Genomic DNA, 13,715 nt, shown 5'->3' with positions numbered 1-13,715 from the left:
ACAGATAGCGCTCATAGTCCACAACCAATTTTTCAGGCGTTAACCATATCCAGGAAAATGGGGCAGCTTTGCTTAGGTTTATAATGCATAATAAATGAAATGGGAGAAGGTGCAAAGATTCTGCTGAAGGAATTGCTGGCTGTCAATTAGCTTCTGGGGTAGGTAAGGTGCTGGCATTGATAAAGGTAAAAGGTAATGTAAATGACTCCTGGATGGTTAGGTCCAGTCAAAGGTGACTATGGATTGTGGCGCTTCAGGTCGAGGGAGCCAGCGTTTGTCCACAGACAGATTTCCAGGTCATGTGGCCAGCATGACTAAACCGCTTCTGGCACAACAGGACACCATGACGAGTGCCAGAGTGCACAGAAATGCTGTTTACTTTCCCGCTGCAGCGGTACCTATTTATCTACTTGCACTGATGTGCTTTCAAACTGCTAGGTTGGCAGGAGCTGGGACAGAGCAATGGGAGCTCACCTGTTTGGCATTGATGTACAGGGCTCCATGTGGCTTGGGATCAGGACACCTTGATTGCAACCATGAATCCTGACTTGGGAGAAAGGTGAAATATAAATGTGTTAAATAATCAATAAATCCTGAAAGATTGTCTCAGCCCCTACATACCTGACCGATTACTGAGTTCTACAAGAGAGGACATTTTATCAGGGTAAATGTATAATGTAGGGCTACATTTTCTCACATCAGAATTATTTTTTTTGCGGGGGGGGGGGGGAGATTTTGGCAACCCTAGCATAATGTCACAATTGGGCCTTTAGCGTGGTGGCATCTGCCCTTGGGAACTCCATTCCTTTGCATATGCACCTTCTCTATTGACTTTTCAATGCATGTTAAAGGCATTCCTATTTCAACAAGCCTTCTAAAATCTTTACCCCAGTTGGAGTTGGTATCTGTCCTGGATTTGAATTGATTTTATGCGAGCGTTGTTGTTTTAAACTGCTTTTATATATGTAACTTTTGTATATGCTGTTATATTGTAAATTGCATTGAGCTACCTCTTGGGAAACAATTCATAAATGAAATAAATAATAATAATGTCCATTAACAAAGATTTCTCCTCCAAACTGAAACAAAATCTTTAAAATAATACAATTACATTCAATGTGCTTTTTTTTTCTTTTGCCCCTTTCCAATCTCCTTTTTAAAAATAGTGGCTAAAGGAGAGCTGATCAGGATTGTGGCACATGGGAAAGGGGGAATTAACCTTTTTCTTTGTGTCATGGAGGTTTTGCTTGTTGTATGTCATAAAAATCATTTCCTAATTACAAAACCAGCAGAAGTCTGGGATGTGAAATTCAGGCGATGATCTTCTTGGCCTAAATACTAGTAACACTAATTGCATGTATACAATGCCTCTTGCATGCGATATTTCAAAATACTGTAATTAGTTCTCTGCAATGCAAGCTGCAACAGAACTCATTAATTTTTTTAACATCTATATTGAAATTATAATCATAGAAAAAGATGGCAATGTACAAATAGCTTTAAATTACTGGGTGGAAGCAAATCTGTGGAGCAAAATCAGATGTGTCTCATGATGTAATCTACTAAATTACTGTCTCTGTGTAAATCACACCAATTGAGAAATAAAACAAGAACAGAAATCTTCAGATGACATGCTCAGGCATTTGCACATGGTAGAACCACACAAAACCTCAGACAACTCACAAAACTATGTGTCTTTATTATGTTGAACCTAATGACCTACTGTACTTGGATTTCTTCATTCAGAAATTGCTTCAATTGCTTCAGTTGCTTCAATTCTTAAGCAATTGTATACAACGGGAAAGTTGTGCATAGTATGTACAGCCGGCAACTATTTTAGGCACATCCAATTGATGCATGATTCCTGACATGTGGGTCCTTTTGGTCCCAGTAGAATCCAGAAAGGGGACAGAAAGGAGGGTGGAATGGGGGCAAGGCAAGGTGGAACAGGGGCAGGATGCAGTGAAATGGGTTGGGGTGAGCTTATAGGTGTTCCATCGACATGCAGGGGGGCCGGGGACTGAACTCCTGCACCAAATGATTGCCACCTGTAGTTGGAAGTCTCCAAAGCAATTAGTGAAAATAGCATAACAAAAATGCATAACATTAGGGAAAACAGCTTATAATAATGATAATTTATTATTATTTCAAAAACAGGTCTATTGGTCAAAACCACATGCATTATTAACCTAAGCAAATTGTCCCATTTTCCTTGATGTTCCTAGTTAACCCCTGGAAAACCTGTTGTGGGCTATGAGCACTAACTATTTGTAAGAACTATCTAGACTCTAGACAAGGTTTCCTGATCTTGGTGCCCTCCAGACATTTTAGACTCCAGCTAATACTCATGTGATCTTTCAAATCCTGACTGAGAAAACTTACGCATACTTCTGGTAGAGGCAAACCCTGCCTCATCTTCTCTCTTAGAAGAAAACCACATTTCCCTGTAGTAAGGTCATCTCTTTGCCTGGTATTGTGGACCAATAGGTTTTCCAGACTGAAATATTGTTTTGCATCAAAATGCATCTTTTGTGGTGCAACCAGCATTGTGTGTTTGACTTGGGGGATATTACTAAGGAGGTGCTCAGTGAGAGAATGCTGATTATCATGCCACACACTGTAGCTGATAGATCTAGTTTGGTATTTGTTGAAGCACTACATTCATCGGGCGATGAAGCCTTGCAATAAAGAGGAACTAATGGAGGCAATTAGCAAAGAACACCTGTCGGTGGAAGACGGCAACCTCTACATTGACCATCACCAGGAATTGATCCCAGTTGTTATTCACAACAATGGAAGGCCTCTGGACTGTGAATGGAGGCAATGATGGACTGCAGTAAAATATACAAATGAGTTTTCACATTGTCCAATAAAATTCTATGACTTTGACAATCTGTGTTGACATAGACTAGCACATGGCTAAACAATAAAGTAATGTAACTGTGGGCCTACTTGTTAGGAGGATTGTCAACCACCCACATGTGTGTGTGTGTGTGTGAGAGAGAGAGAGAGAGAGAGAGAGAGAGAGAGAGAGAGAGAGAGAGAGAGAGAGAGAGAGAGAGAGAGAGAGAGAGAGAATTACTGGTCAAGAAAAGGGGACAGCTGCTTTTACTTCACTGCTTTCTGCCTACCCACCCACCCTTTTTTTGGTTGTGAATGCATCATGCTGGGAGGAAGCTAGGTCTTGAGTATCTGAAGGCCATAGGTGGGGGGGGGGTTAATGGACAATGGATATTGTGGTGCAATAGGCAGGTAGTGTTAAAGAAAAACTACCTTGTCCAGCTTTGCTCACACCAATTGGAGAGTGGTGAAAAGTAGGAGCCAGGAGAAGGAGGAGACTCAGCACCTAGACAACTGCCAATGAATGATGGAGAAGATCACCATGGGTAGAAAGAGAGGGAATGCTGTCCCATCATAGGGGTGGGCAGTAGTTCTGACAGATTTAACCTAATTATGCCTGCCATTGTTATAGCCATACAAACATTATTTAAGGAACAGTGGTAGAGGGAGGGCTAGTAGCTTAGTGATAGAGCACCTGCTTTGCATGCTGGTGGTGTCACGTTCAATCCCCGGCACCTCCAGGAAGTACTGGGAGAGATACCCATCTGAAACCCTGGAGAGCTGCTGCCAGTCAGTGTAGACAATACTGAGTGAGATGGACCAATGGTCTGGCCATTTCAGTAAGCAAATCTTATCACACACAAAACCACAGCCATGGACTGGGAGAGGTCAGGCAACAGAGAATATTGAAATGTTGAAATCATAAATACCCTACTGCATCAAAAAGAGGAAATGGAATAAAAATAGCACAGAATGTTAATACCAAAGTGTACTTACTGTACTGGACCAGCTGGAAAGGGATGCCAGGAAGAGGGATTGCCCAGCTAATGTCAGTGCCTGGGGAGCTCTCTTCTCTCTAGCTAGATGTCCTCCAAAATTATGGAAAATCATCTCTTAACCCCTCTCCGAATTCATAGTGGTGCTCTGGCTTTCCTGGAGCTGTCTGCAATCACCTGTGCGCTTACATGAGAATAAGTTGCACCAAGATCACTTATTTCAGCCTGTACATTCCATGAAGGACCCCCCTCTTCCACAGAGCACCATAAGTATTCAGTCTTCCTAATAAATTAATAATTTGCCAGTTCCCATTCCGAAAGGTTCTTGGCCAGCACACATCACCTGGGACCAGAGAATCTCTAAGGACTCCATGACAAAGCACTTTGCCTGGTAAGCAGATGTTCGAGAGCATTTTGATGCCAGTTCATAAGCTTCCTTCTCATCTGTTTTGGTTCATCTGTCTACATCAGCCTTCCTCAACCTTCTACAATCCAAATGATTTGGACTACAGCTCCCATCAGTCTCAGCCAGGATGGCAAATGGTCAGGATGATGGGAGTTGTGGTTCAAAACACTGAGAGGGCATCAAGTTGGGAAAGGCTGATAACACATAATTGCTCCATGGTTTCTTGATGAATGCGTTGCCGTAAGGAGCCCAAATTCAATGTCTACTGGCATCTGTGGCAACGTCCTTGCTCTCATATAACACATTTCAGAGCATACGCAACTGTGCTGCAGCACGGACTAAGTTGTTAAGAGACTCCAGTTTGTCTCTTGCTGCTCTGGCAAGGTTCTGTACAGAGTTTAGCTCACTTTTGTTTGAAATGTTACAGCATCAAAATCTCCTGTGTCAACTGGATTGCAGGAGTTTTGCAAATACTCTCCCTACCCAAGATAGTGACACACCTTCCAGTATCAGAAAGCCTACCAATCATTGGCATTTTCCAACTTAGAGAGGGAAGCGGGGGTCTCTCTTTGTTGGTCTCACAGCTGGATTTAGCTAGGGTGTTTCCCAAGAGAGGAGGTAATTTCTCCTCCCTACTAGAATGCTATAGCACTAGGGCAGGGATTTCCCTTCCCTTCATATAGAAAGGAAATAATCAGCCTTACAAATCCGCTCACCTCTATATAGGTGGGTGGCGTTATGCACAGGCAACCGTGCCTCAATAGTTTTCCAGCATAGGGGTGGAGGTAAGCCACCTCACCCCTGCGTCATGGCTGGCTGAGTCACCTGTGTTGAGGGACAGCCCCAGCCAATCAGCCGGCAGTGTGGGTGTGGCTGCGGGCCATTTAATCTCAGCACGGCTGGGAAGCTCCCTCTTCCTTGCCTCTTCATTGGATCACCCTACCCACCCACCCTCTTTTCATGTTTTTCTCTGATATGACCTTGCTATGGCAATTGTTGGTCGCCATGTTGTTGGGGTTGGGTAGGATATTTTTCCCACTTGGCAAATTGGCACCGGCCATTTGGTTTTTGCCTACCTAGTAGCAATCTTCACAACTTTTGTGATGTTAGGCATTGGGTAAGCCTTCATTTGGTTGGAGGGGAGGTTGTTGCCTTTGTCTGCCCCTCCTCAGTAAGGGTATCATGTTAATGGTATCTGCAGTGTGAATACAGTCCAAAGCCTGGGCATGGGCTAGGGCCATGTCACTGTTGGAGATTCATTCCCCGTGTCTGCTGTCATGGGATTGTTGTCTATCACATGATAATGTATGTTTTTCATTCCACATAATGGGAAGTGGGAAGTGATGGAGACAGGATGTTTGTGTTACTGTGTTCCATAAAGTGGGACTATTGTCCTTTGTTCTTTCTCTTTGCTGCCTGATGCTAGAGAGGGAGCCATGTTGCAGTGCTCCGCGTGTGTTTATATGTAAATAAAAGTAGATTTTCAAAATGTTGAGTTGCTGAGGTCTGTTACACAACTGCACAAAATCTGCGGATCCCTAAGTGTGCTAATGCTTCTTGGCATTAGTCTCTGTGATATTAGGGCTGAAGAAAGCTTTTGAAGCTCCCAAACGATCGATCAGGAGGGAGGGAACATGCCAGTCGGGCATGTGTCTCTGCCAGGGTCCTACTCGTGAGTATGGGATCCTAACAGTCATACCCCCTGGGGTGGTGCCACTCTCTGATGTAAGTTATAGGGCACCCCCTACCAGTGGTTTACCCTTCCATGGACATCCTGCTGATGGGCAGGAATCAAGATATAGCCTGGCGTCACCCCATTGCCATTGGCAAACCACTCACATCTGTAACCAATAAAGGTGTGGCCTATTTGAACCCATAAACCAAAATACTCCATGTCAGTGTGATTTTTTGTTCTCCTGGGAACTTTGGGGCTCAAGTGTCTTGGTGTGCAACAAAGTGGGCAGGGGGGGGAATAGTCAGCATTTTCTACTGACTGTCAGAGACCCCCTCCCTGTGGTGCCAATTTTTAAAAATTACAATCTATCCTTTAAAGAAATTTAATAAGTATCCCTGCTTCATAATCCACTGCAACATGGGTGCAAATCACTCCATCTCCACTCAACAGACTGATTATCTGATGAGCAGGGAGTGGATTATTTGCACCCCCACTTCAGCACCACTGTGGGGAGGGAAAATGTCCCTCCCTGCTAGAACAGAGAGGGCACGTGAGAAATATATGAAGCCAAAGCCCAGGAAATGTATATGTGATTCCCTTTGTATTGGACAACTCCTCTTAGATATATTATGAATGATCAAATACAACAGCCAATGGATTTCTTTCAGGAAAATGTACAGGAAACCTTTCCCCAAAGACATAATACAGAGTCCATACTTGAAAGAAAGCTAACTGGCATTTCATATTCAAACACAGTTCAGAATGTTTCATACAGAGCAGGTTGTTGCAACCAAGACACTAGCATCTACCTATAAATACATGTGCAGTATAAATCTATTCAGGTTTATTCATAAATAAGTAAACAGCCATAATGTAAAAATGAAGAGGATTGCAGTCTTAGTTTGTCCCTATGATAAAAACAAAATCACAAAATTGTGAAAATCATTAATGTTTGGAGTCTTCTCTCTCAGATTCTTGTGTTATCGTTCAATGAATCTTCACTGCTCATAAAAAAGGGACAAAACCTGTCCCTGTACTTTCTGCATATGTCTGAGCATCATTTGCAGGAAGCTATTTCACACCACCTCAGCTTGAAGAGTTGCTGTTTTTCACACTCACCAAGAAATAAGTGCATGTGAGAATAATACCTTTACAATTTTGAAATGTCCTCAGACTTTTAATCTCCAGGCCATCAACATCTGTGAACTCGTCTCCCCCTTTCTTTTCACACTTAGAAAGAAGAGGAATCATGCAATATCCCCATAAGGAAATATGAAAGGACGGGGTGGAGGGGCCATAGTGTGTAAATGTATCTTAATATAAATCCATACATTTATAAAACTGTACAGAAATCATAGATTGATGCGTACAAATTGTCACACTGCTCCAATATAATCTAATCACATATCCGATGTCAAATTTAATGAATGTTTAATCAGAAATAAATCCCACTGAATTCAACAGGGTTTATGCCCAAGAAGTATATATAGGATTATAACCTTAGTCTGAACAGGGGCAGAGCTAGGGGGGGCGTAGGGGGCGGGCTGCCTCGGGTTCCACTATGGGGGGGGGGTGACAGTCAGCGCCCCACCCAGCGACTCCCAAGGTGAGCCCCTCCAGCCTCCTGGGAAAAAGCCCGCTCGGCGCGGCGTGCTGCACCAGTGGGCTATCTACCTGGAGCCTGGACGCTTCGTTTAGGCTCCGTTTAGAAGTCGCGGGGGGGCGATCCCCCTCTACGTAGCACACATGTGCAGTGGAATGCTGCGCATGCGTACAACGTAGAGGGGATCGCCCCCCGTGACTTCAAAACAGAGCCTAAACGGAGCATCCAGGCTCCAAGCAGATAGCCCACTGGTGCGGCGGGCACGCTGCACCAGTGGTCTATCTACCTGGAGCCTGGACGCTTCGTTTAGGCTCTGTTTAGAAGTTGTGGGGGGCGCGATCCCCCTCTACGCCGTAGCACGCATGCGTCCTTACGTAGCGATGCATGCGTCCTTACGTAACGGTGACGCCCCCCCCCCCGGGTGCATGCCAATTTGCCGCCCCGGGTGTTGTGGCGGCTAGCTACGTCGCTGAATCTGAATATTCATATTAGAAAACACACATGTGTTGCAAGCCATCTTGGCAAGATTTGGCTCTGCGGTTCTCCATTACTGATTTATCTACCTTTCCTTCAAGGATCTAAAAGCATCAAACAACCATCACTGTTTTATCCTCACAACAACCATGGGAGGTAGGCTAAATTCATGCAGCGACTTTCATGGATGAGGCAGGATTTGAAAACCCAAGGAAGCAAGGGATACTAGTCCAATAATCTAACCACTACATAACACTGGCTCCCTTCCAGTCACTGATTCCTACCTCTAAATTGAAGTACTGTACTAAAAATCCCACATTGTCACCAATCTGGATCAAGATTAAGAGGTAAATGCTATGTAAACATATGCAAGTAAAGACTGTTATCTGCTTCACATGCAGTTCTTTTGTAATGCCCTTGTCCTTCCAAAGGATGAAATAAAACATGCATTGAAACAGCTGCCTTGAAAGAAAAAACAATATTCACACACAGAGAGAAAAAGAAAGTCTTAACTGGTAGTATAAATGGGAAGTGGAACAGTGACTGTACAGGAAGAATCCTCATCTGCATCCTGTAAAGGCTGCTGGGGCTTATTATATCCTTACCATATTTAAACATATTTTACAACAAAATGTCACCTCTCTTTAACAAACAATTAGGACAGGCTGCATGGAACTTCACAAACAGACTGTCTGAAAATCCCTTCCCTTCAATACATGCTACAGAACAGCCATCCAAACAACCAGACAAGCTGTCTCTATTGACATCTGTTCCCTTTTCAATATATGAATTATCCTCCTGGGTAATGCCATCTTCAGCTGCTTTAGCACTGATGCCATCTTACACATTACCTACTCCAATATTTCTGCCATCAGCCGCACAACAATTTTTATATTTTAGAAAGTCCATAAGGGAGGGGGGAAAGTATCTGCCAGTGCCCAGCTTTGTATCACATTAGAAGTGTAAAGAAATTGAATTTGGAATCCAGAAGGGGCTAAACTTGCCACCCTCGCTCCAGTGGCTGATTTCAACATGGTACAGAACAAAGCTAGCCCAAGCTCCATTTCCAGTGATGTCCCCCATGCAGTACCAGCTCTACCATTGGGCAGAATGAGATAGGCACATCAGTCACCTAATTTACTGGAGGCCAGTGATGAAAGGGCAACAAACTGTTATTTTATAAATTATTATTATTGCTGTATTTTTACCATCAGGGTAGGGAAGAGGAGCCTGTAGGGTTTTCTGTCTCAGTTATATAAAAAAAAACCCACCAGCCTAGGATATTGTGCACCTTGACTTAAAACCAAGTTAAAAGCAAAAAGAAACTAAACACATACAGATATAAAATGACTGCTCCTATAGCTTTATGCTTTGTGGTTCCTAAATCTATTGCCGTTACTGTTACTGCAGGTGGAAAACAGCAAAATTCTCATCGCACATCCCCACACTTGTTGGGTTCATAGTTGCCAACTCCCAGATTGAAAAATCCAGGATCGGCACCGGAAGCCGCGCTGTGGCCATTTTGGAACTGGGCAGAGCAGCACTGGGAGTCGCTTCTACGCATGCTCTGCCCATTTCCAAAATGGCCACAGCGCCAGAAATCGCTTCTGTGCATGTCCAGAGACTCCAGACATGCGCAGAAGGAGCCTCCCCGGGCCAGTAAGAATCTGGGGGATTTACGGGGTTTTTTAAAATCTGGGCTGCCAGCGGGAAACGGCTGGAAAAACGGGGGTTTCCCGGGGAATACGGGAGACTTGGCAGCTATGGTTGGGTTGGGTTGGGTTGGGTTCGCTGTAGTCAACTAATTATTTTGCCTAGGTGCCTTGAATAAACTTTTTAGAAATAGAGCAGATCAAAACAGAGCACCAGGAGACATAAAATTCTTCTGCCTTCTGTGCAGAACTATTTGTACACGCAGCACTCCTGGACAAAGGAGCAAAAGATGCTGGGACAGACTCAATTGTAACAAACCATTTCTCTTCCAAAATGGTGAGTCAGGTCTTTCAAATGATTGTTACATTCTGAATGCAGCGGGCTCTTAGGTACATTAAACAATGGAGAAGATGAGGTTGCTTTCAGTGCCCTGCATTGTCAAATGACAACAAAGCTGGCAGAATTTTGCCATTGGAATCTGTACAGCAATATCACAGACATTTACTATTTCTTTCATTTGTGGATTGCTTGACTCATGCAGCTAAATGACAGATTTACAGTTTACAGTAAAATTGCCTGCAATGTTATTGCATTGGTGCTGATGTATTTCAGCAAACACAGCTACAATGAATTTGAGCAATCAGCTGTCTACACAAACATCAAGACTCTTCAGCAGGAGCACAATGTAGCAGGCAACAAATACTGATGGAATTTCTCTTTGCATTTTGGAAGTCACTAATGAGGTTTATTCATTGAGAGTTGATGACACTCGTGGATAATATATGCAGTCAATCTCTTTACAAGGCAGCTTAGATGGGAAATGGCATTTCACGTCATGAAACTGGCTCTTGATTGGCCCCAAATCAGAGGGTAATTGGGGTTTTGATTTCATGACATGGCTGCAGAAGTTCAAATGGAATTTGTAGGGGAAATGTGGCACCGAGTGAAAGCGGGCTCTTTAATATAATCTGTACCCTCAAGTGGATTTTTATCTTCCACCTGAGATACAATTCTGTTATGGCGTATCATTTATTATTTTTGCATATATTTGAAATTCTTATGGCCAAGTGGCTTAAACAATAAACACGAAGATGCTGATAGCATGTGAATATGTTAAGGGACAAGATGACAGAGAGATGATGGGTGCCATCATTTAGAATTTATTGAACACTTATAACTTGCTAAGCATCTTACAGGGCCTTTATGCACTTTATAGTGGCATAGTTGCTGTTTAATCTGACATTTCAAAAGATGAATTTGTGGTTGATTGTCTGCGCCTTTGGTCACATGTTGCTGATATTAGAGATCGAGTGTGGGGTATTCTTCTCCACACTAGTAGTAGGTTGGCCCTGAACTGAAAAGAAATTCGGCAGCTGTAGTCACATCCTTATGTTCTTCCATCCTGCCCAAGTTCACCCAGCTTCAATTCCCATTCCTCTTCAGGATCTGATCATTTTCTCCATGACATTACCATGGAACTCATGACATCATGCTCCAGTACCTGTCAGAGTGATGAGTATGCACACAGGAATAGTCCTTTCATTGCATTATTATTATTATTATTATTATTATTATTATTATTATTATTATTATTAGCCTAGTATTCTGGAATTCTAATACTGAAGGACTAGAAGAGATTAGAAAAAGAACTACATGTCTGCCTGAGCTTTGGCAAACCCATTTGTGGTGAATAAGTTTTGTCTGCAGCTAATGACTGCTGTCATGGGAAGTACTTCAACTCAGTACCATTGTCTGTATCTATCATATATCATCTCTGAACTGAAGTTGCAAAATAACATCTTGCTCCAGTCAGAGGCGAAAGGTGTGAAACAGATGTTTCCCAAACCATGCCCACCAACCTCAAGCCTGTCCACACAGAAACTGGAACAATGGTTGTACACATGCCACACAAATGAAAATATGGGGGATCCATTACAGACCTTTCGCAAAAGTCAGATTTTTTCCCCCCAGCAACAGCAGAAGTGTGTTTTAAGCACATTATTTCAGAATATAGAACAATGCAGGCAAGAACGAGCCATCTCAAGAACAGTTTCTTCTCTAGAGTGATTTTGGCCTTAAATGGAAAGACTGGACTTTGAAGTCATCTTATTTTATGTCTTATATTACATCATATTGCATTGTTTCAATTAGTGATTTGTAGTAATTTTGGATTATGTGGGATATCTGAGCTTTATCTGAGTGGATGTGGTAACCGAGTAATTTCGGTGTTCCCACAAGGGGACAATGACAATAAAGATTATCTTATCTTATCTGAATGATGATGGTGCTGTGTGGTCAGGGCAGTCTCGAGCAGGTCGGGCGCCCTGGCGCTGTGGCGCGGAGATCGCTCCGGCGCCCCTGCCCTCGCAGCGCGTAGCGCGGCTTCCGCGCGGCTTCGCTGCACAGCGCCCCACCTGCCAGCTCGGCGCCCTGGCGCCCCGCGCCACCGGGACTATACCTAGAGCCGGCCCTGTGTGTGGTAGCATAGCCCCAAAATGGGAAAAACCAGCAACTATCTATCTATCTATCTATCTATCTATCTAGAGAGAGAGAGGCCTCCAGGTATATGTGGCCTGTCGTAGGTTTGCATTGTAAAAAGAGGATTCACTCTTTTTGAGCACCTTCTTGAAAGATATTTGTGAGGCGCTGAATTTCAAAGATAGTGACCAGTAAGCAATATAATCATATTCTCAGCAACTGGTGAAATGCACCTTCTGTAAGTATTCCTTTGTTTGCAATTTGTGGAGTGATGCCAGCATTTCTGAGATCCTAGAAAATCACACACTCACACAAGTGAGCTACATACATGTGAATCTTTTGATCTTTGCATAGATTAAAGTAAAATATGTACGGTAAGCCTTTCAACTCTGTCACATGATCACTCCCACTTAGAAATGAGTAAAATTATAGGGCAAATGATTGTGAAAACTCCAAAACAGATATTGCATTTCATATTTGGGGGGGGGGGGAGAGAGAGATTACACACAAAACCAAAAGAGCTTGTACACTTTGTGTTGGTTATGGCTAGACTTGTTAATACACAAAAACAGAAAAGTTGTCCATAGGCTTTTGGTACAGTAAGCTCCGAAAACAGCAGTAAGAAAGAAAGTTACTCATACATGTAATCAAAAAGCTAACAAAACCAGGATAATATTTTGCTGTGTTGTGTTCTCATACTGGAAATAATACTATGATGCATCTGCAATTTTAAAAGGTACATTTCTATGTGGAAAAATTAACTGTGGGTAAAGGCACAAATAGAAATTATGAAGACTGGGGTTAACATATAGGTCTCTACTTGTGGGGGTCAGCATTATAATTTACAGTTTTTAGTACTGGCACTAAGGAACTGAAAAGGGTTCCATTCTGTTTTCTTTGTAACAAAACAAAAAAGGATGCTATTTTGTTGTTGAACAGTTTCTGGCTTAAAGTTTTGTATAGTGGTACCGTACCTCAGGTTGCAAATGCTTCAGGTTACAGATGCTTCAGGTTACAGACTCCACTAACCCAGAAATAGTACCTCGGGTTAAGAACTTTACTTCAGGATGAGAACAGAAATCGTGCGGTGGCAGCGGGAGGCCCCATTAGCTAAAGTGGTACCTCAGGTTAAGAACAGTTTCAGGTTAAGAACAGACCTCCGGAACAAATTAAGTTCTTAACCAGAGGTACCACTGTACTACAGAGTTTTATAATAGAAAGGAAAGGGAAGAATAGGTGCTGACATCATGGCTCAGTGAATACAAAACATGGATTGGCACCTGGCATGTGGTGGAAACATCCTAAAAATCATACTGAAATCAATTTCAGAAGTTTGGCTTTACAAGCTGTACACCATTGCCCCTAGGAATAAATAAAACTCCAGAGAAAAAATGTAAGCTGTGTAAATATCCCAAGAGACTCTCAGAGGCATGAAATACAAGCACTTTTATACATAGCCATGTTTGTTAGTAACAACAAGTAAGCAATCAGCTGTTTTTTTGCAAAATAAGAATTTGGTATCTCATCATTCAACACAGAGATGGTGCAGAACAATGGGAGTGGAGCTCTAAAGGTGAGATCCAAAGTTCT

This window comes from Zootoca vivipara, chromosome 8, assembly GCF_963506605.1.
Source record: "Zootoca vivipara chromosome 8, rZooViv1.1, whole genome shotgun sequence".
In the NCBI taxonomy this organism is placed as follows: domain Eukaryota; kingdom Metazoa; phylum Chordata; class Lepidosauria; order Squamata; family Lacertidae; genus Zootoca; species Zootoca vivipara.
This window is presented reverse-complemented; position numbering follows the sequence as displayed.